Here is a 10,000-nt window from a genome sequence, read left to right on the forward strand (position 1 = left end):
TGGCAATGCCCCTGTGGCGATCAGATATGAAGACTACAACTCTGAGGCCAACTGATTGGAGATATGAAAATGCATGTTTAGCTCCCTCCAGCTCCATTGGTGAACTGCCACCAGTCTCGTTTGCCTGTAATAAATTACCAATAAATAGGGTGACCATGATATAGCAATCAAACAGTAAGTACTTTCCTTTGCAAAGACTACTGTGTTGAGCTCACTAACTGATGAATATGAATGTTTATTCATAAATGTACCAGAAAAACAAGTAGGGCATAATGGGCATGGAATGTGTGTATCTCGATCAATCGTAATAATTATTATTTTCATGAATACGAAGAATGCTTGCTCTTATGACTCGCATATTTTCTGGGATAACTATTGTTATCACCTTTCCCACCTTAGGAATGGACCATGATATTCTTGATGGGGGGTTGGGCAATTGCAAGGGAAAAAATTGTGCAAAGCTACATGAAGTAACACAAAAGAAACACGAAACAAATCGAAAAACAGTTCCTGTACAACCTGATGTTGACAAAAATTTTTGCCTGACTCCCACCCATTTTAAAATATAATTATACATTCCTTTAGCTTACAACACCACTTACCTGAAGAAGTTCAAAATGTGCCACCTTAAGAATGGTATTACAGAACATGGTGTAAACACCAAATTTAGCACTGTGCCCCATGGAATCGAACCGCCCATCCCCACTCCACACAGCATCCTTCATGTTCTTGATTTTCTCAATGAGGGCTGCTTGATAACGCTCCCAGTAGCCAAGGACAGCAGGGAACAGAAAATTCTTTTGGTGGAAAAAGAATGTCCTTGCATTGTATGCTGACAGGCCCATGTGCTTGAATACCAAGAGAATCTTGCTAATAGATGCTCCGGCCATGAGGATACTGAAGCTTAGCAGCACATTTCCAGCGGGGTACCTCCCATTAAACATCATTGGCTGTGACTTCCATGAAAAGGAATTTTCACCACAGGTGAAGCAGTGTTGGTTGACAATTACCATGGTTCCTCTTTGTTTCATTGTGACCTTGGGTTTCTCCCCCTTACACTTGAAACAAAACAGGGAGAAGAGGCAAAGGAGCTTGGTAAAAAAAAACAATGAACTTGGGCTCCTTGTAGCAAGATGTTCCTGGTTCAACCCTGAAATCCAAAATAGAACTATAAGCTACCATGATATTTAAAGGTGACTCCAGCCAGTAGGTAATCTCCGGGCCCATCCTCATACCCCTTTGTGGACAAGGTTCTTAGTTAGCCTGTGGGTAACCTGCTGGGCTTTTGTGGATGTAACACACTTCTATTTGATTTACTATCAGAAGTGTGGCTTACGTGTACCTATATATGCATAGGCTCATTTTTTCCCTGCCAGCATTTGTTAAGATCAGCAAACATAATGCACAACAAATAGATTTACCTCACTGTGTTGCTGGAATCAATACCATCACGCTCTTCTTCACTTTGTGAAGAGTAATCTTCTGTTGATGGTGCACTATCTTCATGTGGGCCCCAGTCAGTGTCCTCCACTTCATCTTCTACATCCTCCTTGAGCTCCTCCTTGAGCTCCTCCTTGGGCTCCTCTTCCATCTCAACAGCACACTCCTCATTCTCCATCTCTTTCTCTGTCTCCTAATTTTTGGAAAACAAGGAGGCAATATTCAGCTGGGTCCTCATTTTGATAATACATCTGTTGAGGAAATTATTTTCATTACACTGACAAACTAACTGGAAAAAAACCAAGAACTTACCTGAACACTCTGCAACTCCTTCAACTTGTTTTCTAGCTTTGCATACTTCTTTTTAAGCCGGTTATGCTTCTTTGACAGTGACCGCGTTTTCTTAGAATACTTCTCACAGCGTTTACATTTACCAGGCTGCTGTGGGGTATGAGTGATTGGACAACTGGGGGTAAGGTGAGGAGTAGCCTCATAATTCACTTGAGATGTAGGAACAGAAGTGGCAGCGGAGGTACAGGTAGCTGTACTGGAACCAGGGGAAGGTGATGCTGATAACATCATATCCAAAGATGTGTTTGGGCCAAGATTTGTATCACATGTGCTTTCTGTCAAGGTGTCAGTGGTGCTACAGGTTGATGTAGCAGTGGTGCTACAGGTTGATGTAGCAGTGGTGCTACTGGTTGATGTTACAGTGGTGCTACAGGTTGATGTGGCACTGAGCTTTAGTTTCTTGCCAGGAGGGTCATGCATCACCTCTCTGCAGATCTAGAAAGAAAACTGCATGGATTATACAACTTTCTCCATATGTCAAAAAGGCAATATTTTCTAAAGGAAAGAAAAGATCACCTATTTTCCAAATTTAAAAGGGCAAAAACTTCCTTCAACCAATAATATAAATACTGTAAAAAAACATGTACACGCTTAAAAACACACGAGTTATTAGTAAGAACTAGTATATTAGAGATGATTTATATAACAAGCGATTTATTTATTTGTCTTCAGACTTCTGATAGACCAGGAACAGTACGTGTGCACCACTGTATAAATTCAAGCACACGTGTACAGCTTATTTCATTCATTTGGCCTTTTCTGTTTCAATTCATGATTTCAAGGGTCTTTCAAACGAACAACAGCCGTATTAAGCTGTGAGAAAATATATCTTGAATGATTTGCGAAAAGAAATAAACTTATAAACTTATTCGTGAATTTGTTTGAATGCGTTACATCAGCTAAATGCAAAACAACGCCACGTGCGATGAAATAAGCTCTGAATAAATAAACTTTACTTACTCTTCGCCGCTTTCGGTCAGTCAAAGGAGACGTATAGGGCACAACAGCAGTCCTTGTTGGTACTGAACCTTTTATCAGCCGTTTTTTTAACGTAACAACTTCTCCAGTTGCATCCATTAAAGACACCGGCTTGTGTTCGAAACAACTATCGTCAAAGTGAACGGAACACAAGCACGACGACTTCTTCGGCACGAAATCGTCCCGATTTATCCGGACAAATCGCGTCTATTTCTGCCGCAAACTTTCCTCCTTGGGAAAGTAATGCATGGAAATTCCAGGCGTCCCGGTTTTGTTGGAACAATTGACTTTATTGGGGCCACCGGCCGCGCAATAATTCTTTGCTCCCTTCTTTGCTCTCTTGTCCGCCATGACACTATCGCCCTCAGAACCACCAACTACGTCACTTCCTGTGTAAGATGATCGTTTTGACCGCGCGCAAAACGGACCCATTTCAGGTTGCGAAATCCAAACTTTGAGGTTCAAAAAATACGACAAGAAAGTGCCTTTGATCGGTTAAAACCGTTTAGCTGTGTTCATCAAGACATAAACAACCAAACAGGGCAAAATTATTTTTTACTTCATAGGCACTTTAAGTGCATGTAAAATGCGACGTTTAAATCAATTAAATGCGACCTATTTCAATTAAATGCGAGTTCAGTCGAATATTCGACTGATCCAGTTGAATATACGACTGAAGTTCGACAGTTGATTTAAACGCCGCATTTTACATGTGCCGAATCTAATTCATAAATTATGTTAAATTATATTTTACCCATAACTCCACAGTTTTTTGCTGCATGACATGCGCACAACAAGCTGAAGGGAATTTTTGGCGGTAAATTTCAAGAGAAATAATGGCGGCTGTTGAGGATACTAATATGTGTGGTTCTTGCTTTGCTCCAACAAAGTATATTTGTTTGAGTTGCGCTAATGCTTTTTGCGTGAGATGCTCAGTTTTCGAAGAGGATGAAGAAAAATCCGGCTGGAAGGCTGGGAGAAGTGTAGCGTATTGTGAAGCCTGCTTTCGGGAGAAGATGGAAAAGGAAGCCGAGAACGAAATCAGTGGACAGAAAAGTGAAACAAGTATCAGTGCGTCTTCTCGCTCAATGTGTGGTGATAAATCATTGCAAAGCACGGCAAAGCGCAAGAATCCACGAGAAAGGTATGTACTGGCCTTGCAAGCGAGATCGAGATGTCAAATTCGAGGCTTTTTGTTTTATAGTGCTTGTTTCCTTGTTTCCTTGTGTTTCCTTCACTCTGGACTGATAGCGTAAGCTTAAAGCTTTCTTGTATTTTAACCTATACACACCTGGATTGTACAGAAGGAATATCAGAAGGTGTTTTTCGTTAATTTCATGAATGACATGAATGAAGTTTAAGAAATAAAAAATATTTCCGTGTTTTATCGTAAATAATTTCCACACCATTTTCGAGTTGTCCCAACCTATGGCACTTAGTTTCTTTGTTGAGCTATTTTCTAAAAATTCATACATACTAACTTTTATCTGAAAAGGCAAAAATAATGGCAGCTCCAGGCTGATTTGGATTACAGCTACAGTAATTGTTACAAATAAATAAATAAATAAATAAATAAATAAATAAGTAAATAAATAAATAAATAATGAAATAAATAAATAATATGCTACATTTTTATTTGGTAGAGTGGAAGAAGATAGATTGGAAAACGATGACATAGCCGAGAAATCCAGTGATGATGACGAGGTTGAGGAAGGAGGTCACTAAGTATTTTTGTTAAGAAGTCTAAGGGGAGGAAAAAGAAATATGGACGTAAATCACCTTGGAGTTCTGAGGACATCGACGACCTAATTGACATTGTAGTGAGCAATACTTACTACAAGAGAAAACTCATTTTTACTAACACCAAGTGTTTCTGCAAGGGGTAAAGAGTTTAAATTCAGCGTGAACCAACTGCGGGCAAAGTTCAAGAAATGTGTTAGTAACTGCAAACAAGCAGCACTCACCATACGAACAGCCACGGGGATCAAGAGATTCCAGGAAGACCGAGGGCTTGGAAACTGGTTTAAGCCTCATTTTGAAGTGGTTCAGACCAGGGATTCTTGTCAACCAGATCAAGCCATAGAGCCCTCTTCGTTAGAGAAGTCTACCAGTTCAGAGAAGTCTTGCAAATCAGCTGATTCAGAGAAATCTTCTCAAGATCACCTGGAAAATAATGAGGATTCTGAAGGGGAACTTTCTATTCCTATCAAGAAAAGGAAGAAAGGAAAACCGAAGGAAAAACTCGAGGCTGCTATCATGGAAGCCACAGAGCTAGTTAAAGAGGTTGTTATCAATGATCCAACGAAAGAGCTGATCAGCTTCTTGCGAGAAGAAATGAATAGATCCCGTGAACATGAATTTAAAATGATCCAGCTTCTAACTCAACCACCTTTAGGGTCTGATAGCTTTCACCCTGGAAGTGCACTGTATACTGTCAGTGGCCTTATGTCTGCTGATTACAGAGCATTTTTTTCCAAATGTATCAAATAGGCCAGGATTGTCAGAAGTGTCCTTCAGGTCTCTCTCCCCAACATATAGCATGCCATTAGCTCCAAATGAAAACTTCCAATTTAGTGATGGCAATGTGTTTCAAAATTTGTAAGGCAGAAACAAACTATATTTGTTTAACTGCTTGGCAAAGTTGCAGTTTAGGATTATCAGTTCACAGTCAGATTCTTGTTTGATTTGCTGCTGTCTGCAATTATAAAATGCATGGGTCTATTAACCCTTGAAAGCCCCACTACTGATCAGGCTACTTGAAAAATCGAGGTCTTTAACAAAGACACAGGTCATGAGACCACAAGGATGATGACTAGAGAAGAGTGTTTTGATAACATCTGAATACAACAAGACATATTTGGAGACCATTTAAGAGAAATTGTTTGTTGATGTTGAGCCTTGGGGATGAACAATATTGTATTAATGCGGTTGGGGGGGGGGGGGGGATTTTCTGAGCAAGAAATTTTGTCCAGCATCAGGTTGTGCAAGATTGCTATGTTTGTTTTGCATGACTCCCTTTGGACCCTATTTTTTACATTTTTTCTTCTGCCGGAATGTTACTTTTAGTGATTGCCCAAACCCCACCCTTCCCCTTCCCCTTCCCCGGTCAAAAATATGCTGGTTTATCCCTACCATTTAGAAAGGCATACACCATGGACACTGAACTTTTTCCATTTTTCACATATTGTCAACTAAAAACCCTTTTCATATGTCCTGCTCACTGCAATAAAAGCATTGGTTGCCTGATTTCTTTCCGCAGTACAGAAGTCAAGACACATGACAAGTGTGACAAACATGTACAACTCGTAAAGTTAACATTTGGACTACAGTTATGGGAAAGTTAAATTACTGACCATAACTTAAGATGGTAGTGTGCTTCAGAAGTTTACCTAACAAAATGATAGCTTTGCCTTTGTAGTCACATAACCTACAAACCATACAAATGAGTTGTGAGTGCTTTCCAGTTATCAAATGGCTGGGTTTCAATTAATTGAAATGGAGTTTGCCACTGCATGTTTTGAATAATGACGATTTTAGAATTTCAACTTCCAATAATTATTCCTATGATAATAATAATTATAATAGGAAGGGCAATAACAGCACAATTTCAACAACTGGGCAAAAGAAATGCAAGTCCTTGTTGCAGTTTATACTTACTTACACCAAAATGGCAACGTTAATATTTCAAAAATAAGGCAATGACAACAGAATATCTGTTACCCTTTTAGCTGCAAACTAATTCGTGGGTGATAATTTCGGGGTAAGAGTCTTTAAGTTTACACTTGCATGTTAGTCTTGATAATGTTCTAAGATGGATATTTTTAACCAGGTTATAGAATCAAGTTAGGAAACTCTCCCAGTTTCTCTCTCTACCTATAACTTTCCACAAATGGTATCTCTGACTCTAGTGGCCTCTCCTTAAACATCACTCACACTTTTGCACTCTCCCATGAGTAAGAGTTTCCTGATTTCATCCCTGTTTGTTCTCTCTTTGCCATCGGGACCAAATGATAAGTCATATTTTCTTGGAATAGAGTCTGCTTGCAGGAGACAAACATTGTGTAGTACCATACATGCGAGTGTTGCTGTGCGGACATGTTCCTTGCCACTTTCGTTTTTCCGCAGCAGCACCCTCCACTTCCCCTTTAACTGACCATATGCTCCTTCAGTGACCATACGAGACCTATTACGTCCGTAGTTGAAATATCTTTGTTCAGGACTCAAAAATGCATTTGTGTAGGGCTTCAAGAGCCATGTACGAAGGGGAAAGGCGGAGTCGGCTATGAAAAGAGGTGGAACATTTACTTCACCAACAGATTTACCTACGTTGGGAAGAAAACCGTCTTGAATTGAGTTCCACAGGTTTGTATACTTGAAAATGATAGCATCATAGGAGTTCCAGGGATAACCATAACTACCCCACACAAACCGGTAATGTCAGTCGACCATGGCCATCAGAACAACAATAAAAATTTTTAAAATTATGGTATTCTTCACAAGCTTCAGGCCCGCCCGGTGGACATTTTATGGGTATGTGGCACCCATCCAATGCCACCCAGCAACAAGGAAACTACCATAATTCCTCCATATCCAGAATCTTTCCTTCAAAGTCTTCTCGGGACTTCGGCATGTTACTTGAAATACTTTCAGTCCACAAATATTATACAATCACATTACACACTTCTTGTACAATGGAGCTCACAGTGGCAACTCCTCTTCTAACCATTTCAGCAGTAATGTAATAGTAATCGCCCCTCACGTAGGGGCCAAACCACCACCCTAATGTTTCATGAAGGCTATATTTGCTTGGTTTATATATTTCTGAACCAAGTTTCGCAGATGAGCTTTCTTTGTTCTCCAGTTTATTTTAATTTGGAAGTAGTGACAAAATGTCAAATTATGACGTCATAATTGATGACGTCACCAAAACGTGCTATAATTTTTTGTAAAATCTTATGTAAAGATTATGTCATTGGAAAGGCCCTGACTTGAGGAGTAAAATGCCGGAAACCGTTTTTTGCTACGATGATTATTTTTTGAGATATGGTAAGTTAAATATTTTTTGTTGTCCCCCTCGGAATTTGCTTAACCATACTGTCCTTCTTGAGTCAATCTCTCTGGTTTATTTTTTTCAGTTTTATTCTAGGAAGGCTAATAATCTAGCAAAATAGAAAGCTTGATGTTGTCAAAAATCGTATGGTTTTAGAAATTTGATTTTCGGCTTTGTTACGATGGTATTAATAGTAAAAAAACGGGTGACGTCACAGGTTATGACGTAACAAAACTAGTTTTAACGCAATAACACTAGAGGGATAATTTTTTATTCCGATTTTCTTCTTTATTTTTGCTTTAGTCATCTGGCACATCACATGTGCAACATAGCTGCATTTGCCGGAACAAAAATACAACTTCAATTTGGGGATTTTTTCTCAAGGGGGGGACCCCATATTTTGCAGAGTTATTTTTCATATTTAAAAATGCCATATTTCATTTAATTTTTGTGATATGGACAAAATATTTTCAGGTTTCAACTTCCTTTGATGTGCTCTTTCGAACACATTGTAAAAAATATGCATACTAAAAACTTCAAAAGTGGCAAAAACGTGACGTCATCACTGTGACGTCACAACTTTGACATTTACCGACATTTTTCACGTAAATATAATTAGCAATAGGTCTCCTGCTCATCTGCCATGTTTGGTGTAGAAAAAGTCAACACTTTGTAAGTAATACGAAATAATGTGAAATACCCAAGAACTGAAGAAACATTTGGGCGGTGGTTTGGCCCCTACGTGCTTCCCAGTCTATAAAGACATATGCCAAGTCTTTCCTCAGGTGAAATTTGGTTCCTCAGTCACAGTTTGCCGTTGAAGTACGTGCCCAACACGACTTAAAATAAAATGAAATGTTGCTCGCGATGCACGTAGCGTTTTCTGAAACCGAGCATCAGAGTAGGTATTCCATACTTTGTTCCACCAGCCGTGATTTCTAATTAATCGACGGCACGATCGAGGATGAGGAACACGTGCTTTGACATTTCTTTGTGATAGCAAAAGCATAACAAGAGAGCAAACATACAGAAGCCGTCTTCTTCTTGCTCAAAGGTTATGCACTGTCATTTGCATTATAAGACGCCGTTTCCTGTTAGCACGAATTACGTTTGCTAGGAACAAACCACGCAAACGTGAAACGTGCTCGTTGCATGTACTTTTGTCAGCCATATTGGCGGGATACTAAGAGCGGAGTCTGGGAAGAAACATCTCACTCTCGTGCCCGGCAATTAAATTCGAGAGAATTAAATGCGACGTTTAAATCAAATGCGATTTTCTTTTAATGGAGTCGACTGAAATGAGCATTAGATTCGGCGCATGTAAAATGCGACGTTTAAACTGGGCCTTAGTGCCGGTTTTCATGTGACGTTACCATTTTCCAAAATTAAGAATAACTTATCCTTCCGAAGTTTTACTTTCATCAGGTAGAAGTTCCTCTAGGAACTTGACGTTTTACAACGTCTAGACAGGGTTCCTCATTAACGAGTGATAGCTAACGTTGCGCAGCTAGAATGAGTTATTGGGCAAGAAATAATTCAATCGCTTGGTCAGTTAGTCACTTAGTCAGTCAGTCGACAGGTCGTTACCAATTTTTTGATGGCAATTCCGCTGACCAGGGTATTTTTTGAGAGGGCCGACCATTGTGAACAGAATGGCTAACAAAGCGATAAAGTGATCTTTGCGTTTGGAGTCGAATAAATGCTCCCAAATTAAAGGCTCTTTTGGTATACAAAAAGGATGGTTGTTTAAGGTGGCTCCCTATAGTTTCATGATTGAACACGCGCGTAGGACGAAAGCCCAAGTAATCTGGGCGCGCTCAAAGGAAAACGCTAGTGTTTTTCGACTTTTATGACGTCAACATGAACGCAAAAAAGCAAAACTGACAGTGAATTTTCTCGCGTTTCCTTCAGTGATTTTTTTAAAATTTAGTTCAGTTGTAACTACATACAATTCCTATAAAATACCCTATTTTGTTAAAATCTGTCAGAGCTAATCTAATATATTTAGAAGAATGACAAATTACAGGATATTGGAAAAACCGTTTGAACAATCTTGACTTTTTACCAATTCAACATGTCAGGCAATATCATTTCTACCATGTGAAAAGTATGAAAAAATTAAACCCAAGGGAAGTATAAATATTAAGGAGTTTAGGCCAAAATGAGGAATATGTCTGCCTG

The 10,000-nt window shown here is 39.3% G+C and overlaps 1 protein-coding gene and 3 pseudogenes across 2 annotated transcripts in view; 2 read left to right on the forward strand and 2 right to left on the reverse strand.

Annotated features, from left to right (window-relative positions):
• LOC145487028 (uncharacterized) overlaps window positions 1–3,432 on the reverse strand; it is a 5,376-nt pseudogene extending 1,944 nt beyond the window's left edge. Inside the window, exons 1-5 of the transcript XR_014049346.1 lie at window positions 2,752–3,432; window positions 1,753–2,226; window positions 1,422–1,633; window positions 603–1,150; window positions 1–124 (exon numbers count right to left, since the gene is read on the reverse strand). The exon at window positions 1–124 is cut by the window's left edge and continues 312 nt beyond it. The product of XR_014049346.1 is annotated as an uncharacterized LOC145487028 (transcript). The remainder of the gene's footprint in view (window positions 125–602; window positions 1,151–1,421; window positions 1,634–1,752; window positions 2,227–2,751) is intronic.
• Window positions 1–10,000, forward strand: part of LOC145486866 (uncharacterized) — a 52,978-nt gene that overhangs the window by 5,775 nt on the left and 37,203 nt on the right. The window lies entirely within an intron of this gene.
• On the forward strand, window positions 3,606–5,259 carry LOC145486867 (uncharacterized; annotated as a pseudogene).
• Window positions 6,532–7,357, reverse strand: LOC145486782 (uncharacterized; annotated as a pseudogene).

The sequence above is a fragment of the Orbicella franksi genome, chromosome 5, assembly GCF_964199315.1.
Source record: "Orbicella franksi chromosome 5, jaOrbFran1.1, whole genome shotgun sequence".
NCBI lineage: Eukaryota > Metazoa > Cnidaria > Anthozoa > Scleractinia > Merulinidae > Orbicella > Orbicella franksi.